This window comes from Heterodontus francisci, chromosome 13 (assembly GCF_036365525.1).
Source record: "Heterodontus francisci isolate sHetFra1 chromosome 13, sHetFra1.hap1, whole genome shotgun sequence".
Lineage (NCBI taxonomy): Eukaryota > Metazoa > Chordata > Chondrichthyes > Heterodontiformes > Heterodontidae > Heterodontus > Heterodontus francisci.
Genome location: NC_090383.1, coordinates 119,426,277 through 119,447,460, shown reverse-complemented (window position 1 = coordinate 119,447,460; position 21,184 = coordinate 119,426,277). Strand labels below are relative to the sequence as shown.

The 21,184-nt window shown below is 44.7% G+C and overlaps 1 protein-coding gene across 2 annotated transcripts in view; it reads left to right on the top strand.

Annotated features, from left to right (window-relative positions):
* phactr2 (phosphatase and actin regulator 2) overlaps positions 1-21,184 on the top strand; it is a 193,177-nt gene that overhangs the window by 38,497 nt on the left and 133,496 nt on the right. The window lies entirely within an intron of this gene.

Here is a 21,184-nt window from a genome sequence, read left to right as displayed (position 1 = left end):
GTTTTCCACAGAATGACACTATCTGGAATGGTGTTCACATGACCTTGTACAGCAATGTCCTCTGGTTGAGTTTGACTAAAGACAACATACTAAAAATTAAAAGACAAGCATGTTGGCAACCTTCATTGGGTAATACCACACTAGATTCCATGAATCATGTGTGAGTTGTCTGTTTAACCAGTGGCTCTGTGTATCCTGTGGATTCCCCGGCTTTACTGGGAGACTGACTTTGGTGCCAGGAATGTTCTTCTCATACAGTCTTGTTCCTGTGTCGTCATCCTTACTGATGTTATTTAGAAAAAGGAGCTCTGGTTGAAAACCAGCTGAAGCTCCTCTTTCTTCTGAAGGCAATACCTTTTACTGGGCTATAATCCCACAAATGCCACTTTCCTATTACATTGTCTTACTCAAATGCAAATCACCACTTTTTTTTTATTTGTTTGGGGATGTGAGCGTCACTGGCCAGGCCAGCATTTATTGCCCATTCCTAATTGCCCTTGAGAAGGTGGTGGTGAGCTGCCTTCTTGAACCGCTGCAGTCCATGTGGGGTATGTACACCCACAGTGCTGTTGGGAAGGGAGTTCCAGGATTTTGACCCAGCGACAGTGAAGGAACGGCGATATATTTCCAAGTCAGGATGATGTGTGACTTGGAGAGGAACGTGGTGGTCCCATGCATCTGCAGCCCTTGTCCTTCTTGGTGGTTGAGGTCATGGATTTGGAAGGTTTTGTTGAAGAAGTCTTGGTGTGTTGCTGCAGTGCATCTTGTAGATGGTACACACTGCTGCCACTGTGCATCGGTGGTGGATGGAGTGAATGTTTGTGGATGGGGTGCCAATCAAGCGGGCTGCTTTGTCCTGGATGGTGTCAAGTTTCTTGAATGTTGTTGGAGCTGCACCCATCCAGGCAAGTGGAGAGTATTCCATCACACTCCTGACTTGAGCCTTGTAGATGGTGGGCAGGCATTGGAGAGTCAGGAGGTGAGTTACTCGCTGCAGAATTCCTAGCCTCTGACCTGTTCTTGTAGCCACAATATTTATGTGGCTACTCCAGTTCAGTTTCTGGTCAATGTTGACCCCCAGGATGTTGATGGTGGGGGATTCAGTGATGGTAATGCCATTGAACATCAAGGGGAAATTCGCTCTTGTTTGAGATGGTCATTGCCTGGCTCTTGTGTTTTTTTTCATTCATTCATAGAAATATTGAAACATAGAAATTAGGAGCAGGAGTAGGCCATTCGGCCCTTCGAGCCTGTTATGCCATTCATTATGATCATGGCTGAACATCCAACTCAGCCGCCTGTTCCCACTTTCGCCCCATACCCTTGATCCCTTTAGACCCAAGTGCTATATCTAACTCCTTCTTGAAAACATACAATGTTTTGGCCTCAACTGCTTTCTGTGGTAGCGAATTCCACAGGCTCACCACTGTCTGGGTGAAGAAATCTCTCCTCATCTCAGTCCTGAAAGGTTTGCCCTGTATCCTTAGACTATGACCCTGGTTCTGGACTCCCCCACCATTGGGAACATCCTTCCTGCATCTACCCTGTCAAGTCCTGTTAGACTTTTATAGGTTTCTATGAGATCCCTCCTCTCTCTTCTGAACTCCAGCGAATATAATCCTAACCGACTCAATCTCTCCTCGTACGTCAGTCCCGCCATCCCAGGAATCAGTCTGGTAAACCTTTGCTGCACTCCCTCTATAGCAAAAACATCTTTCCTCAGATAAGGAGACCAAAACTGCACACAATATTCCAGGTGTGGCCTCACCAAGGCTCTGTATAATTGCAGCAAGACATCCCTGCTCCTGTACTCGAATCCTCTCGCTATGAAGGCCAACATACCATTTGCCTTTTTTACCGCCTGTTGCATCTGCATGCTTACCTTCAGCGACTGGTGTACGAGAACACCCAGGTCTCGCTGCATATTCCCCTCTCTCAGTTTATAGCCGTTCAGATAATAATCTGCCTTCCTGTTTTTGCTACCAAAGTGGATAACCTCACATTATCCACATTATACTGCATCTGCCATGTATTAGCCCGCTCACTCAACTTGTCCAAATCACCCTGAAGCCTCTTTGCATCCTCCTCACAACTCACCCTCCCACCCAGTTTTGTGTCATCTGCAAATTTGGAGATATTACATTTAGTTCCTTCATCTAAATAATTAATGTATAATTTGAATAGCTGGGGTCCTAGCACCGAACCCTGCAGTACCCTACTAGTCACTGCCTGCCATTCGGAAAAAGACCCATTTATCCCTACTCTTTGTTTCCTGTCCGCCAACCAATTTTCTATCCATCGCAATACACTACCCCCAATCCCATGCGCTTTAATTTTACATGCTAATCTCTTATGTGGGACTTTGTCGAAAGCCTTCTGAAAGTCCAAATAAACCACATCCACTGGCTCCCCCTCATCAACTCTACTAATTACTTCCTCGAAGATCTGTCAAGCATGATTTCCCTTTCATAAATCCATGCTGACTCTGCCCGATTCTACCACTGTTCTCGAAATGCTCTGCTATAAAATCTTTGATAATGGACTCTAGAATTTTCCCCACTACCGACATCAGGCTGACTGGTCTATAATTCGCTGTTTTCTCGCTACCTCCCTTTTTAAATAGTGGGGTTACATTAGCTACCCTCCAATCTGTAGGAACTGTTCCAGAGTCTATAGAATCTTGGAAGATGACCACCAATGCATCCACTATTTCTAGGGCCACCTCTTTAAGTACTCTGGGGGATTTATCAGCCCTGGGGATTTAAAGGCCTTCAATCCCATCAATTTCCCCAACACCATTTCTCTACTAATACTGATTTCTTTCAGTTCCTCTCTCTCACTAAGCCCTGTGTTCCCCAACATTTCTGGTATGATATTTGTGTCCTCCTTTGTGAAGACAGAACCAAAGTATGCATTTAGTTGGTCAGCCATTTCTTTATTCCCCATAATAAATTCCCCTGTTTCTGACTGTAAGGGACCTACATTTGTCTTCACCTATCTTTTTCTTTTCACATACCTATAGAAACTTTTACAGTCAGTTTTTATGTTCCCCGCCAGCTTGCTCTCGTACTCTATTTTTCCCTTCTTAGTCAATCCCTTGGTCCTCCTTTGCTGAATTCTAAACTACTCCCAATCCTCAGGTCTGTTGTTTTTCCTGGAAAATTTATATGCCTCTTCCTTGGATCTAATGCTATCTCTAACTTCCCTTGTAAGCCATGGTTTGGCTACCTTTCCCATTTTACTTTTGCGCCAGACAGGGATAGACAATTGTTACAGTTCATCCATGAGCTCTTTAAATGCTTGCCATTGCCTATCCACCGTCATCCCTTTAAATAACGTTTCCCAATCCGTCATGGCCAACTTGCGCCTCATACCTTTGTAGTTTCCTTTACTAAGATTCAGGACCCTTGTCTCAGAATCAACTACTTCACTCTCCATCTTGATGAAGAATTCTATCATATTATGGTCGCTCGTCTCCAAGGAGTCTCGCGCCACCAGATTGTCAATTAGTCCTCTCTCATTACACAATACTCAGATTAGGATGGCTTGTTCTCTAGTTGGTTCCTCAACGTATTGGTCCAAAAAACCATCCTGTATACACTCCAAGAATTCCTCCTCTACGGTATTGTGACTAATTTGATTTGCCCAATCTATATGCAGATTGAAGTCACCCATAATTACAGATGTTCCTTTATCGCATGCATCTCTAATTTCCTGTTTAATGCCATTCCCAACATCACCACTACAGTTTGGGGGTCTATATACAATCCCCACTAATGTTTTTTGCCCCTTAGTGTTTCTCAGCTCTACCCATACAGATTCCACATCGTCAGAGGGAATATCTTTCCTCACTATTGCATTAATTTCCTCTTTAACCAGCAATGCAACTCCACCGCCTGGGAAGTGGGCATCGCTGGCAAGGCCAGCATTTATTGCCCATCCCTAATTGCCCTTCAGAAGGTGGTGGTGAGCTGCCTTCTTGAACTGCTGCAGTCCATATGAAGTAGGTACACCCACAGTGCTGTTAAGAAGAGAGTTCTAGGATTTTGACCCAGCAACAGTGAAGGAACGGCGATATAGTTCCAAGTCAGGATGGTGTGTGACTTGGAGGGGAACTTGCAGGTGGTGATGTTCCCATGCATTTGCTGCCCTTGTCCTTCTAGGTGGAAGAGGTCACTGGTTTGGAAGGTGCTGTTTGGGCGTGAAAGTTACTTGCCACTTTTTAGCCCAAGCCTGGATATTGTCCAGATCTTCCTGCATATGGACACAGGCTGCTTCAGTGTCTGAGGAGCTGTGAATGGTGCTGAACATTGTGCAATCATCAGCGAACATTCCCACTTCTGACCTTATGATTGAAGGAAGGTCATTGATGAAGCAGCTGAAAAAGGTTGGGCCTAGGACACTTGTGACCTTACAAAATGCGTGTCTGCAGTCTGTTCCAATGTAGTGAGGTAGGGTAGTGAAGTGATTCCATTACTGCTAATCCCAAGAATCGAAGTTCTAATTCTGCTGTGGGCAGGTTGAGAACTTGATTGCAGTTTTTTAAAAAATCTGGTCATAGAATCCAGTAAAAGTGACCGTGAAGCTGTTGGATTGTTGTAAAAACCCAGCTGGCTCATTCATGCCCATTCAGGAAAGGAAACCTGCCATCTTTAGCCGGTCTGGGCCTATATCTGACTCCTGTTCCACACCTATGTGGTTGAATTTTAAGCGGCCTAGCGAGACAGTCACATGTACAAAACCTGCCACACAGTGGTTCCAGAAGGTGGCGGACCACCACTTTCTCAGGGCAATGAGGGATGGACAATAAATATCGGCCATGCCAACAGGGTTCACATCCTACTTAAGGGTCAAAGGTGCCCTGCCAGTTGTTTCCCACATCCGAAAATTACAGGCAATGAATTAAAACGCTGAAACCTGAACAAAGTTCCCAGAAATAGCCAAAAATTCAATTCACTAACCTAAACCAGGCATCTGTGGAGAAATGAGACCAGCAAAAGCAAGATTCCAACATGTTTTGAGGCCATAGAGCAGATAATAACAGATAAAACTGCAGCGACCCGAGTCACATTAACCGAATCAATAACCCGTCTAGTTATTGGCTGTTTATCATTTTGACATTCCAGAATCCGTAAGGTGTTGACAGGGCAGAGAATTCCGAGTTGGCATTTTATGAAACACAATCCGACAGCCCAGTGCAACTTCTGTCCTTTCCATTGCCTTGTTTTAAAGTGTATTTTCTAGTTTGTTGCTTCATTGAGTTCGCGTGTAGTGATTTGAAACTCTTCCATTAACGCTGATCGACTTCTGAGGCCAGAAGGGAGAAGGTAGTGGGGAGGTTGGCTCTGGGAGCGGGGGGGTTGTGGGGATGTGGGGGGGAGGGTGCGGGGAGTTTGGGTGTGGGGGGGGAGGTTGCGGGGAGGTTGGGTATTCCAAATCATTTCTGCTTATTCTCCTTCGAAAGCATCATTAATATTTTACTGTGTTCTCGAAATTTGTTGCACATTTACCGAAATGCAACCAGGTCTTGCTGCGTTTTCAATTGGATGATGTACTTCTAAACTGCCCTGAGACTGAGTTCTGAAATATCTTCTGATGGGGTTCGATGAAAGGTCATCAGCCTGAAATGTTAACTCTGTTTTTCACTCTCTCTCTCTCTCTGTACAGATACTGCCTGACCTGCTGAATGTTTTTCAGCATAGCCTGTTTTTTATTTCAGGCTTCCAGCATCTGCAGTTTTTGTTTTAAGAAAAAACATCCAGTCAACTTTGGGAAGTGGTGGTGGGGGAGGCGGTAGTGGGAAGAAATGGATTTCTGACATTTCTCATTTTAAGTCTCCGCATAGGCTACAGCTGCAGTAGGGTGGTACTGGAGAGAGAGAGAGAGAGAGAGAGAGAGTGTGACAGAGAAAATAACCTGTGGTTTCTTATGTACAGTTGATGGGCTCTTTCTGCCTTCACTTAACCTATAATGGAGCTAATGGCTGTTTAGCATCCTTGGAGACGTTGTGTGCCTTGATAGTTTCTGTTGTAGTCCGTGCTTGCAACGGGCGGGTAGTCAGCAGAGTGACGGGAACACTCATTAGAATTGGAACCTGAGATGTATTGTTCTACAAGGAACTCATGCAGTTTCTTCACTTCTCAAGCCATGAATAGCTCTGATGGTGAGTTGAATGTTATTGCACTCCTTCCCCAAGTGTGATTTAAAAAAAATGCAACTGTGTAAATAAAAATCTCAAAGTAGTGCATGTGGGTTTTATCGCTTTTAAACTTGGTGTTTTGTGTGTGTGTGCTTTCACAGACTATAATTAAGTACATCCCCCTCCTGTTCAGATTTGCAAGATTTTTGATATTTGCAGAGAAAAATCTGCATTTTTCCTCATCTGATTCTTTGTCTAGTCAATGAAAGTGTTTTTTTTTGTGTGAAATTGAAATTGTTCCTGACCTGTTAACTGTTTTTGAACTTACTGTAGCCTGTTAGAACAAACCATAAATAAATGCCATGCATGTCTTTTGAGATTGGGGTCGATGGGTATTACAGGGGCCAGCGGACAATGACCATGGCTTTGTGAAGCCATCAGATTTCTGTTTGTCATTCATCAGAGGTCTGTGCGTGTCAACCAACAAGCTCACGGCCGCTGAACATGAATATAAAAAATGTTTGCTTCATCACTGTTTGCCTTTTGGTAACTAACACTGTTTGTTAAGTTAGCTCAGGTAGTCCCCGGGAGTGTGCCAATTTCTGCGTGGCGCACCCCGGGAGTGTGCCCATTTCTGCATGGGGTACTCCAGGAGTGTGCCGATTTCTGCGTGGCGCACCCCGGGATTGTGCCCATTTCTGCATGGGGTACTCCAGGAGTGTGCCGATATCTGCGTGGCGCACCCCGGGATTGTGCCCATTTCTGCATGGGGTACTCCAGGAGTGTGCCGATTTCTGCGTGGCGCACCCCAGGAGTATGCCAATTTCTGTGGGGGGCACCCCGGGAGTGTGCCAATTTCTGTGGGGCCACCCAGGAGTGTGCCAATTTCTGTGTGGGGCACCCCGGGAGTGTGCCAATTTCTGTGGGGGGGGCACCACAAGAGTGTGCCGATTTTTGTGGAGGGGGCACCCCGTGAGTGTGCCGATTTCTGTGGGGGGCACCCAGGAGTGTGCCAATTTCTGTGGGGGGCACATGGGGAGTGTGCCAATTTCTGTGGGGGGGCACACGGGGAGTGTGCCGATTCTGAGGGGGCACACAAGGAGTTTCTTCCTATCTACCCTATTTACGCCCCTCATAATTTTGTATACCTCAATCAGGTTTCCCCTCAGTCTTCTCTGCTCTAAGGAAAACAACCCTAGCCTATCCAATCTCTCTTCATAGCTGAAATGCTCCAGCCCAGGCAACATCCTGGTGAGTCTCCTCTGCACCCTCTCCAGTGCAATCACATCCTTCCTATAGTGTGGTGCCCAGAACTGTACACAGTACTCCAGCTATGGCCTAACTAGTGTTTTATACAGCTCCATCACAACCTCCCTGCTCTTATATTCTGTGCCTTGGCTAATAAAGGCAAGTATCCCATATGCCTTCCTAACCACATTACCTGTGCTGCTGCCTTCAGTGATCTATGGACAAGTACACCAAGGTCCTTCTGACCCTCTGTACTTCCTAGGGTCCTACCCTCCATTGTATATTCCCTTGCCTTGTTAGTCCTCCCAAAATGCATCACCTCACACTTCTCAGGATTAAATTCCATTTGCCACTGCTCTGTCCATCTATAGCGTCCTGTAATCTAAGGCGTTCCTCCTCACTATTTACAACACCACCAATTTTCGTGTCATCTGTGAACTTATTGATCATACCTCCCATATTCACATCTAAATCTACTCCTATGTCTACCTGTCCTGCCATCTTTAGAGACATGTGGACGTGCACTCCAAGGTCTCTCACTTCTTCTATGCCTCTCAATATCCTCACGTTTATTGTGTATTCCCTCGCTTTATTTGCCCCCCGCCCCCCCAAGTGCATTACTTCATATTTCTCTGGATTGAATTCCATTTGCCACTTTTCCACCCACTCAACCAAACCATTGATACCATTCTGGAGTCTACAGCTATCCTCTTCATTATCAACTACATGACCAAATTTTGTGTCATCAGCAAATTTCCCAATCATGCCTCCCATCTTTAAGTCCAAATCATTAATATATACCACAAACAGCAAGACCCAACACTGAGCCCTGTGGAACGCCACTGGAAACAGCTTTCCATTTGCAAAAACATACATTGACTACTCCCCTTTGTTTCCTGTCACTGAGCCAATTCTGGATCCAACCAGCCACATTCCCCTGTATCCCATGGGCTTTCATTTTACTGACCAGTCTGCCATGCGGGACCTTATCAAATACCTTAGTAAAATCCATGTAGATCACATCCACTGCACTACCCTCATCAATCCTCCTTCTTACTTCCTCAAAGAATTCAATTAAGTTAGTAAGACATGACCTTCCCTTAACAAATCCATGCTGACTATCCCTGATCAGTTGGTGCCTTTCTAAGTGGCAGTTTATTCTGTCCCTCCGAAATGATTCTAATAATTTACCCACCACTGAGGTCAGACTGACCGGCCTATAATTATCTGGCCTGCTGCTCACACCCTTTTTAAACAATGGTATAGCATTTGCAGACCTCCAATCCTCTGGCACATCGCCAGATATTAATTGGGAAGGGGCACTACCCCACCCACCACCCAGAGTGGGTCAATATGTAGGTGAATTCTGGGAGTTGGTCGTTTTTTGTAGGGGGTGGTCTTTGACACAAAAAAGTTTGACTACCACTTCTCTGAAGTGTGTGTGTGGCTGTGTGTGTATGTCTGTGTGTGTGTCTGTCTGTCTGTGTGCGTCTGTCTGTGTGTGTCTGCGTGTGTGGGTATGCGTGTGTGTCTGTGTGTGTGTGAGATAAAATTGTGAGATATCTAGCACACTGCTTAAGGATCAAAATTCAAATACACTTAAAAGGAAATCCAAACTCATTCATTATTTCATGAGAACAAATATGGTATCATTCAAAAATCCATCGTCAACTGTCATCCTCAACTTCCAATAAACATTTTAATTAACCCCTAAGCGTTAGTTGGTAGATTGTTGAGGATGGATTGGGCTACTGTCTGTATTTGAATTTCTGATCTGATGAAAGGTCATCGACCTGAAACATTAACTGTTTCTCCCTCCATAGATACTGCTGGACCTGCTGATCATTTTCCGTTTTTATTTAAGATTTCAGCATCCACAGTATTTTCCTTTTGTTTGAATTTCTGCATTGCTGTCTGCATTGGTGCTAATTGGGTTGACAGAAATCTATTTAGAGCTACATAGAATCCACAGCACAAAAACGGGCATTCGGCCTGAAATTAGGGTCTTAAATTTAAACAAAGCCAATTATGTAACATGAATGATGGGTTGGTTAAGGTAGATTAGGAAATTAGATTGAAAGATATGATGATAGGTATGCAATGCTGAACACTTAAAGAAAGAATTCATAATTCGCAACAAATATGCCTTCCCTTGAGGATTTAAAATCTCCACTGGAAAATTGGTCCATTGGCAGCTAAATAAGAGAAGTTAAGGATAGTATTGGATTAAAAGAAGAGGCTTACAATGTTGTACAGTGTGACCAAAAGGTGCAGGAAACCCGATGATTGAGAGGGTTTCAGAAATCAGCAATGGATGATCAAGACATTGATAAGGAGGAAGAAAATCGAATTTGAGAGTAAACTATCAAGAAATCTAAGAACAGATCATAAGACGTTCTACAAGCATATAAAACGGAGCAGATTAGCAGAAGTAAATGTGGGTCTCTTCAAGGTTGAGACAGCAGAAATTATAATGGGGCAAAGGAACGGCAGAGACATTAAACAAATATTTTCTATCAGTAGAAGACACAGAAAACCTGCTGGAAATAGTGGGCAGACAAGGGCCTAATGAAAGTGAGAAACTTAAAGTCATTAATATTATTAAAGAAAAAGCATTGGAGAAATTAAAGGGACAAAAAGTTGACAAATTCCCTGGACCTGATAACCTACATTCAAAGAAAGGAGGGAGAAAGAAAACAGGGAACTGTAAGCTTGTTAGTCTGATAATAGTATTAGGGAACATGCTAGAGTTTATTCTTCAGGGCATGGTAGCAAGGCACTTAGAAAATCATAACACGATTAAGCAAAGTCAGTAGAATTTTAGAAAAGAGAAATGATGTTTGACAAATCTGTTGAATTTTTTTGAGGATGTAACTAGCAGGATAGATAAGGGGATGTAGTGTATTTGGATTTTCAAAAGTCATTCAGTAAGGCGCCACACAAGGGGTTGTTACACAAGATTACTACTCTTGGGACTGAGAGTAATATATTAGCAGGGATTGAGGATTGGTTAACAAACAGAAAACAGACAGTAGACGGGTCATTTTCTGGTTGGATTGCACAAGGGTCAGTGCCCAGGCCTCAGCTATTTACAATCTGCATCAATGACTTAGATGAGGGGACTGAGTGTAGTGGATCCAAGTTTACCAATGATACATAGCTAGGCGAGACAGTAAGCTCTGAGGAGTGCGTAAAGAGGCTGCACAGGTTAAGTGATTGGGCAGGAAGATGGCAAAAAGAGTATAATGTGAGGAAATATGAAATTATCTACTTTGGTAGGAAGAATAAGAAAGCAGAATATTTTTTAGAAGGTGAGAGACTAGTAAATGTTGTTATGCAGAGGGATTTGTGTGTTCTTGTACATGAAACACAGGAAGTTAATGTGCAGTGTCATGAAGACCCCACACCTGCCACGAATAAGGCATATTAATTTCATCATATGAACATTAATTTTTAAACTGTTGCTGGAGTGAAGAGATGTCTTGTTTAAAGAGATCACCAGACATTAGGCTGGAGGACATTTGCATACTAAGGGACAGTGTTTGGAGAGACAAAAGAATTGCTCACTGATTCAATTAACAGAGATTGGGCTGGGCAATGGTGATACACATCTTGTCGGGGTGGGAGACAGCACTACACCCCCCCTCTCCCCCACCGAGAGCTTTGAAATCCACAAATGCTGGAGTTCGTTTAAATAGTTAGTTACATGATTAACCTGCTGGCCAACTTGGAGTTTTGAATTGAGCTCACAGGATTGTCTGAAGACAGACGGCAGATGGTAACTGAACCTGGACCAAGACAGCCTCTCTCCTGGCTGGCTCTCTCTCACTTTCTCACAAACCTCCAGACCCAATGAAGTCGCTTAAACCTCAAGAGAGAAAAGACTCCTACCTCGAAACAAGTTGAAGCGTTCACTGGGCCCTAACGAACAGCAAGACTTACCGGCAACGAAAGACTCAACATTGAACTCAAAAGACTGTAATTACAACCCAGCTAATGCCTCAAACTTTTCCCCTTTATTCTTTCTACTTTCTGTCTCTATCTGCATTTGTGTTTATTGCATATACACGCTAGCGTGGTTGTGTCACGTATTCGTGGTTGTTAACCGAATTAGAGTGTAAGATTAATAAACTTCCACCTTTCTTGTTTAAATCTAAGAAAACCTGTCTGATTTGATTTCTTTGCCTTACAATTGGAAAGCAGTGAACAAGGATTCACTGAGGGGGGAGCTAAAACATGGTGTTTTTAAAATTAAACCCTGTTGCGGTTAAACCAGGCAAAGGCTGAGAGGGAACCCTTAGACCCCCTCTCTCACCTGGTCATAACAGCAGGTACTGCAAGCAATTAGGAAGGCAAATGGTATTTTAGCCTTTATTGGGAAGGAGTTGGAGGATAAGAATAAGGAATTCTTACTGCAATTATATAGGGATATTATATGGGGCTTGCTGCAGTTATGTAGGATCACCTCTGGAGGACTGTCTACAGTTTTGGTCTTCTTACGTAAGAAAGTATATATTTGCCTTAGAAAGGGTGAAATGAAGGAGCACAAGATTAATTCCTGGGATGAGAGCTGTTGTAAGAGGAGAGATTGTGTAGAATGGGCCTATACTCTATGAGTTTAGAAGAATGAGAGGTGATCTCATTGAAATGTATAAAATTCTTAGAGGGCTTGACAGGGTAGACATTGAGAGGTTGTTTCCCCTGGATGGAAAGTCTAAAACTAGGGATCATAGTCTCAGGAAAAGTGGTTGGCTATTTGGGGCTGAGAGGAGAAGAAATTTCTTCACACAGAGGGTTGTGAATCTTTGGAAATGTCTACCCCAGAGGGCTGTGGATACTCAGTCATTGAGTATATTTAGAAGTTTTGGACACTAAGGGATATGGGGATTGGGTGAGAAAATAAAGTTGATGTTTGGTCATGAAATTGAATGGCAGAGCAGGCTCAAGGGGCCGTATGGTCCACTGTTGCTCCTATTTCTTATGTTCTTACATATCAGGTCTGTGTCGATGTTTGTACATTACACAAGCCTCCTCCCACTCTAAATACCTCTTCCCCCCTACCCTATAACCCTCTATTCCTTTCTCCCCCATGGAGCCATTGAGCCTCTGGTTAAATGCATTAATGTATCTCTGTTTCAACCACTGCAAGTGGCAGCGAGCTCCACATTCTCACCACTGTGGAAAGAAATTCCTCCGAAACTCTTTGTCTTCTGTTAGTGACTATCTTATGTTCATGTTTCCTTCTTCTGGATTCACTCAATTTTTTCCACATTCACCTTCTCAATTCTCTTCAGAATTTTAAAGACCTCTATCAAGTCTTCAGTTCTTCAATTTTCTCGAGAAAAGAGCCCCAGCCTGCTCAAACTTTCCTGAATGCTGGATCCTATGAATTCTGCAAACTTCCTTTTGTGTCCAAATGTAATAATAATCACTGGCAGTTTGTACCTTGCTGGAGCCTTATCCTGGTATGTGAGATCAGAAGTTAGGGTGAAGGGAGATATGTGAGGGATTGAGGAGTGATCAGAAATTTGGAAGGGGAGAATGAGGAATGATTGAAAGGAAAAACTGTTTGACACAGATGGAGAGACATTGGGCTGAACTTTCCCAACCTCATGGAGAGGGATTGGAGGTGGGGAGGGGGGTTGGGGAAATGGGGGGAGCTGCATTGGGACGGTTCCTCGACGCATTCCTGCCTCCGGGAAACTTTCCAAAGGGCAGACTGGGAACAGGGTGGCAGGCAGCTAATTAGTTTTGATGAAAGGTCATTGACTCAAAACACTGACTCTGTTTCTCTCTCTGCAGATGCTACCTGACCTGCTGAGTATTTCCATCATTTTCTGTCTTTTTTAGGGCAATTAAAACCCCACTCAGGGGTCATTCTGTGACTGCGCCAGTGTTTTCCTGCCATCAGAATGGCCCCCCTCCAGAGAGCACAAAGCCTGCCAGCTCCGTCGAGGTGACCTCCTGGCACCAGCCTGGGTGGCCATTGGAGCCAGAGGCTACAAGTCCCAATGATGGGATCATGGGGACGAAAGGCCGCAACCCCGTTCGTCATTGTTTCTGTGAGGGGTTTCCCCTCTACCTCGATGGCCCTACCTGCTTCTGTGGAGGGGTTTCCCCTCTTTCTCGATGGCCCTACCTGCTTTGTGCCTCTTTATTTGCTGACCTGTCTGCTGTCAACTGAGGGTGCCTCCATTTTGAGGTGTCCTCGTCATCTCCTGCCTCCCTCAGCAGCACCCACCTCTCCCGGTGGGGCTACCAGCCTGACGTCACTTTGCCCTCTCCTTTTGGGCTTCCTGCTTCCCTGGTCCACTCGCTGTCCTTGACTGGACGGGGATGCCAGAGGCTGCTTCTTAATTGTCTGCCTCCGGGAAGATCGTGACCGCATTCCACCATAGCAACTTCCAAGTTACCAACCTGGAATTACGGCTGATGTTGGAATTGTGAACCATGTGGGAAAATCCAGCCCATTGTGCCTTCTTGTTCTTCTCGTACTGTATCCTCCTGAAGCACTGGAGCAGACAGACATGGTTTCAGTGTAATGTCGAATCTAAAGGACTGCACTTTTGATGGTAGACTCAAGTGATGAAACCCTGAATTATAAATGAATGGCTGATATTAATCAACTTAATGGCCATTTTAAAACAATCTGTCGACCTCTGCTGGAAGCTATTCTTGCCAATCAGTTGAAATAATTTTTCCAACTCCTGGGAAAACTCAAAACTAAATGCATCCCATCTGCATGGGATTTATGTTGAGTTTGAAGGACTGATGCAAGAGTAATTTTGACATCTGCCCTCATTGATATCAGGCTGCAGGAGGCACCCTGATCCAGCTCGCCAGATTGAGCCTTATGAATATCAGGCTGCTGTGGCCAGTGGACGGTAAGTTGGGGTGAGGGTGGGGATTGTGATTGTGTTGGGTGGGCTGTCCCACCTCAGTAATACCATGGAATATTTTCGTTGGGCCTGGAGGATCACTCCAGCTTCTCGATTGCACACTCAGCCTATTTCCAACCTAATATAGCGAGTAGGACCCTTGTGAGTACTGCTTCTCCAGCTGTGTCTGTTTACCCTTTTGCCACTGCTCTCAATCAAATCCCCACTCCCTCATGCTCTGCTTCCATTCCGCCGTATCCTGTTCCCCTCTCCGGCTCTCCCAACATCTGTTCCTGCTCCCCCCCCCCACACAAACCCCCACCCAACTGACCTAGCAGGCTTTGGTTACAGGCTCTCCCAGTAGTCAGCCTGAGCAACCTTAGCATCCACATATCCCGTGCTGTACCTGCCCTGGAAGTCATTGATGGGACTGCATAGAGGGAGCTTTTCTCTGCGTGTAACCCCTGATTTAACTTGACCTTGAGTTCTCAGATGCTGGCACCAGATATCCAAAATTGGAAAAATGTTCCTTCAGTTCGATTGGCGGAAAGATTACCCTAGGAATGTGAGAGTAAGTGTGTTCTGTCTGTAGAGTGCGTCACACCTCTGGTCATTACAGTGGTGTTGTGATCAATTATTCAGATGGTAATGCTGCTAAAAAGACTTTGTAATCATAGTTCAGGGCTGCATTGATGTGATGAGTAAGCAGTGAGTTAGGATTTGAGTGCTAGGTGTTTTATTCTCTTTCATAATGGGAAATCCTAGCTCTCTGGAGGGCCCAATCGTTTATTGACCTCTTTGAAAGCATGCAGTGTCCCATGTGGTTTTTATGCTAATTACCTAAGTGTAGTTATTGACTTTTTAAAAGCGGTATGCATATTTATTTCAGTGCAATGCTTGTAGTGCTCCACACGCAAATAATTTCTGTTTCCACAACATGAGCACTCAATAATATAAAAGCAAAATACTGCGGATGCTGAAAATCTGAAATAAAAACAAAAAATGCTGGAACCACTCAGCAGGTCTGGCAGCATCTGTGGAAAGAGAAGCAGAGTTAACGTTTCGGGTCAGTGACCCTTCTTCGGAACTGACAAATATTAGAAATGTCAAAGGTTATAAGCAAGTGAACCTGGGGTGGGGCTAGAGATAACAAAGGAGAAGGTGTAGATTGGACAAGGCCACATAGCTGACCAAAAGGTCATGGAGCAAAGGCAAACAATATGTTAATAGTGTGTTGAAAGACAAAGCATTAATAGAAATAGGGTGTTAACGGACTGAAGATTGAATAGCAGCAAGTACAAACATGAAAAAAAACAGTGGGTAAGCAAACTGAACAAACTACGATGAAATGAAATAAACAAAAGAAAAAAAAATTGTAAAAAATGCAAAAAAAGAAAAAAGAAAAAATAACTAAAAATAAAAGTAAAATGGGGGTCTGTCATGCTCTGGAATTAATGAACTCAATGTTCAGTCCGGTAGGCTGTAGTGTGCCTAATCGGAAAATGAGATGCTGTTCCTCGAGCTTGCATTGATGTTCACTGGAACACTGCAGCAATCCCAGGACAGAGATGTGAGCATGAGAGCAGGGGGGAGTGTTGAAATGGCAAGCAACCGGAAGCTCAGGGTCCTGTTTGCGGACTGAGCGGAGGTGTTCCGCAAAGCGGTCACCCAGTCTGCATTTGGTCTCCCCAATGGAGAGGAGACCACATTGCGAGCAGTGAATACAGTATACTACATTGAAAGAAGGACAAGTAAATCGCTGCTTCACCTGAAAGGAGTGTTTGGGGCCTGTGATAGTGAGGAGAGAGGAGGTAAATGGGCAGGTACTACACCTCCTGCGATTGCAGGGGAAGGTGCCATGGGATGGAGACGAGGTGGTGGGGGTAATGGAGGAGTGGTCCAGGGTGTCGCGGAGGGAACGATCCCTTCGGAATGCTGACAGGGGAAGGGAGGGGAAGATGTGTTTGGTAGTGGCATCACGCTGGAGGTGGTGGGAATGGCAGAGGATGATCCTTTGGATATGGAGGCTGATGGGGTGGAAAGTGAGGACAAGGGGAACCCTGTCACGGTTCTGGGAGGGAGGAGAATGGGTGAGGGTCGAGGTGCGGGAAATGGACCAGACACGGTTGAGGGCCCTGTCAACAACAGTGGGGGGGAATCCTCGGTTGAGGAAAAAGGCCATATCAGAAGCACCGTCATGGAAGGTAGCATCATCAGAGCAGATGCGTCGGAGACGGAGAAACTGAGAGAATGGAATGGAGTCTTTACAGGAGGTAGGGTGTGAAGAAGTGTAGTCGAGGTAGCTGTGGGAGTCAGTGGGCTTATAATGGATATTAGTAGACAACCTATCCCCAGAGATGGAGACAGAGAAGTCGAGGAAGGGAAGGGAAGTGTCAGAGATGGACCATGTAAAGGTGAGAGAAGGGTGGAAATTGGAAGCAAAGTTGATAAAGTTTTCCAGTTCGGGGCGGGAGCAGGTAACGGCACCGATACAGTCATCAATGTACCGGAAAAAGAGTTGGGGGAGGGGGCCTGAGTCGGACTGGAACAAAGAATGCTCGACATATCCCACAAAAAGACAGGCATAACTAGGACCCATGCGGGTACCCATAGCAACACTCAATGCACTCAATGCTCTTCCTCCCTCTACTCATACCCACATAGCTGGCCCACATCCATTGCTGTGATGAAAGACACTGTCCCATTCCTCACCTCTGTTAATTCCAGTTCTCTGCTGATTACTGGATCATGTGTGGAAAAAGGGTCAGAAATCATTTAATCTTTTCTAACATCCTCATAACTCACTCCCGGATATCTATTATTCTATATATCAACCACTCGCACGCCTTGATTAAATTCCAATCTGTAACTCACTTACAGCAGCAACAACTTGCATTTATATAGCACCTTTAATGTAGTAAAATGTCCCAAGGTGCTTCACAGGAGTGTTATCAAACAAAATTTGACACTGAGCCTTGTTTAGTTTAGTTTAGTTTAGAGATACAGCACTGAAACAGGCCCTTTGGCCCACTGAGTCTGTGCCGACCATCAACCACCCATTTATACTAATCCTACACTAATCCCATATTCCTACCACATCCCCACCTGTCCCTATATTCCCCTACCACCTACCAATACTAGGGGCAATCTATAATGGCCAATTTACCTATCAACCTGCAAGTCTTTGGCATGTGGGAGGAAACCGGAGCACCCGGAGGAAACCCACGCAGACACAGGGAGAACTTGCAAACTCCGTACAGGCAGTACCCAGAATTGAACCCGGGCCCCTGGAGCTGTGCTAACCACTGCGCCACTGTGCCGCCCCTATTAGAACAGACGAACAAAAGCTTGGTCAAAGTGGTAGGTTTTAAGGAGCGACTTAAAGGCAGAGACAGATAGAGAGGTGGAAAAGTTTAGGGAGCAAATTCCAGAGCTTGGAGCCTCTGTCATTCCCAGGAATCCATTAATCTCATTTCAAGCTGCAGTCAGAATTTAGCTTCCTGTTTCATGTAAAGGTTTCTGTGAGCCTGTTTGTTTTCATAACTTCTGTTTTTGAGTAAATCAGTTATTAAGATATTTCCTACTCAACCAAAATAGGTGCAACTGTGAGCTGTGATAGGAAAACACTGACTGACATAGTGTTGGTAGAGGGTGGTTTAGACAAAGGTCGAGAGAGAGAGTGAGACACCTATAGAAACAATGGGAACTAGCTCACCTCTGAGCAGAAATTCCTCTCAAAAATGTAAATGTGTTGCTCAGGAAATAGAAAGCAGATGTAATGTTGCTTGTGACATTTTTCTTTATTTTTACTGTACACTAATTCTGTGTCAGTGGTGTTTAAACACCATAAAATGGTGTTTGCAAAACATGCCAATTGTCACCTGTCATAACACTCCCAGATTTTCTGTTTCAAAATATATTTTTATAATTCTTTGCACTCCCCTATCCCTGAAACAAAAATATTCTCAATTGTCTTTTGCCAATCAATGGCAGCCTCACATGCCAGGAGTTTATGCAAGAGACTGATTGTAACTGAATGGCATTTCTGTTTTCTTAGTCGTTTTGACAAAATAGCAATCATTTCCTGGCCAAATGCACCCTGTGTTACTGACTGTATCTCTACTGATGTTAATCCAGCTCCCTCACGCTGTCACTCAGTAATCCCTCTCCCCCCAGCGCCCTGTGTTACTGACTGTATCTCTACTGATGTTAATCCAGCTCCCTCACACTGTCACTCAGTAACCCCTCTCCCCCCAGCACCCTGTGTTACTGACTGTATCTCTACTGATGTTAATCCAGCTCCCTCACACTGTCACTCAGTAACCCCTCTCCTCCCAGCTCCCTGTGTTACTGACTGTATCTCTACTGATGTTAATCCAGCTCCCTCACACTGTCACTCAGTAACCCCTCTCCCCCCAGCGCCCTGTGTTACTGGCTGTATCTGTACTGATGTTAATCCAGCTCCCTCACACTGTCACTCAGTAACCCCTCTCCTCCCAGCTCCCTGTGTTACTGACTGTATCTCTACTGATGTTAATCCAGCTCCCTCACACTGTCACTCAGTAACCCCTCTCCTCCCAGCTCCCTGTGTTACTGACTGTATCTCTACTGATGTTAATCCAGCTCCCTCACACTGTCACTCAGTAACCCCTCTCCCCCCACCGCCCTGTGTTACTGACTGTATCTCTACTGATGTTAATCCAGCTCCTGCACAGTGTGGGACTTCGTAATGTTAAAATTAAGAACTGGTTGTCGTGTGTTCGATATTTAACTTTCACCTCCAGGATTTCAGTCTAAATTGCGGGGTGTAATCTTCCTCTGTCGGCTGGTTCTACGTGTCTTTCCTGAAATGACTTTTTTGTGTCAATCCAGTTAGCAGCGGGTGTTAAAATCATACAAACTTTTCGACACAGAAGGCGACCATTCGGCCCATCGTGTCTGTGCCAGCCAGAAAAGAGTTATTCAGCCTAATCCCACTTTCCAGCTCTTGCTCTGTAACCCTGTAGATTATTGCATCTCAAGTGCACATCCTAGTGTTTTTTAAATATTATGAGGGTTTCTGCCTTGACCTCCCTTTCAGACAGTGAGTTCCAGATGCCCCTCACTCTCTGAGTGAAAATAATTACTCCTCAACACCTGCTAATGGAAATAGGTCTTTCCTATCCACTCTGTCTAAGCCCCTCATAATTTTATACACCTCAAATAAATCTCCCTTCAGCCTCCTCTGTTCCAAAAAAGAACAATCTCAGTCGATTCAATCTTTCCTCATAGCTAAAATTCTCCATTCCTGGCAACATCCCTTATCCAGTGTGATCACATCCTTCCTGTAATGCGGTGACCAGAACTGTACGCAATACTCTAGCTGTGGCCTAATTAGTGTTTTGTACAGTTTTAGCAAAACCTCCCTTCTCTTATATTCTATGCCTCCGCTAATAAAGAAAAGTTTCACAAAAGCCTTCTTGGCCACCTTATCTACCTGTCCAGCCACCTTCAGGTCTGTGGACATGCACTCCCAGGTCCCCCTGTTCCTCTACACTTCTTAGTATCTTACCATTTATTGTGTTTTCCTTTGTCTTATTGGTTCTTCTCAAATACATCATCTCACACTTCTCCAGATTGAATTCTATTTGCCATTTTTCTGCCCACCTGACCAGTCCATTGATATCTTCCTGCAGACTACAGCTTTCTTCCTCACTATCCACCACGTAGCCAATTTTCTTATCATTTGCAAACTTCTTAATCATACCCTCGGAATTTAAAGCTAAATCATTGACATAATTCCACAAAAAGCATGGGACATAGTACTGAGTCCTGCAGAACTGAAAACAGTCTTCCAGTTGCAAAAACACTCATCAACTATTATGTGTTACTTTCTGTCACTGAGCCAATTTTGGATCCAGCTTGCTACTTTCCCTTGGGTCCCATGAGCTTTTAATTTTCTGACCAGACTACCATGTGGGACCTTATCAAAAGCCTTGCTAAAATCCAAGTAGGCAACATCAAATGTGCTACCCTCATCGACCCTCCTTGTTACCTCCTCAGAAAAATTCAATCAGGTTAGTTAGACGCGACCTTCTGTTAATAAATCCACGCTGAACCATGCCACTCTAAATGCTAATTTATACAGTAATTTGCCCACCACCGAGGTTAGGCTGACTGGCCTGTAATTATTCGGGCTATCTCTGCCTCCCTTTTTAAACAGCAGTACAACATTAGCAGTTCTCCAGTACTCCAGCAACACACCTGTAGGAATGGAAAATGATGGTCAGATTATCTTCTATTTCCTCCCTTGCTTCTCTTAGCAGCATGGGATACTTTTCATGCCAGTTAGTTCACATCTCAAAATGCAGCCCTAATCTGAATTGGAGAGGTTGATGTCGTAACTATGGAGGGGGGTGAGAATCACACCAGGGCAGTGTGGGTGCTCCTTTGAGACTGGGGTTGAGTACTTGTTGTCATGCAGGCCCCCACCAGCCAAGAATGAAGCACATCAAAGAACAAAAGAACAAAGAACAGTACAGCACAGGAACAGGCCATTCGGCCCTCCAAGCCTGCGCCGATCTTGATGCCTGTCTAAACTGAAACCTTCTGCACTTCCGGGGTCCGTATCCCTCTATTCCCATCCTATTCATATATTTGTCAAGATGTCTCTTAAACGTCTCTATGGTACCTGCTTCCACCACCTCCCCCGGCAACAAGTTCCAGGCACTCACCACCCTCTGCGTAAAGAACTTGCCTCGCACATCCCCTCTAATCTTTGCCCCTTGCACCTTAAACCTATGTCCCCTAGTAACTGACTCTTCCACCCTGGGAAAAAGCTTCTGACTATCCACTCTGTCCATGTCGCTCATAACTTTGTAAACCTCTATCATATCGCCCTTCCACCTCCGTCGTTCCAGTGAAAACAATCCGAGTTTAT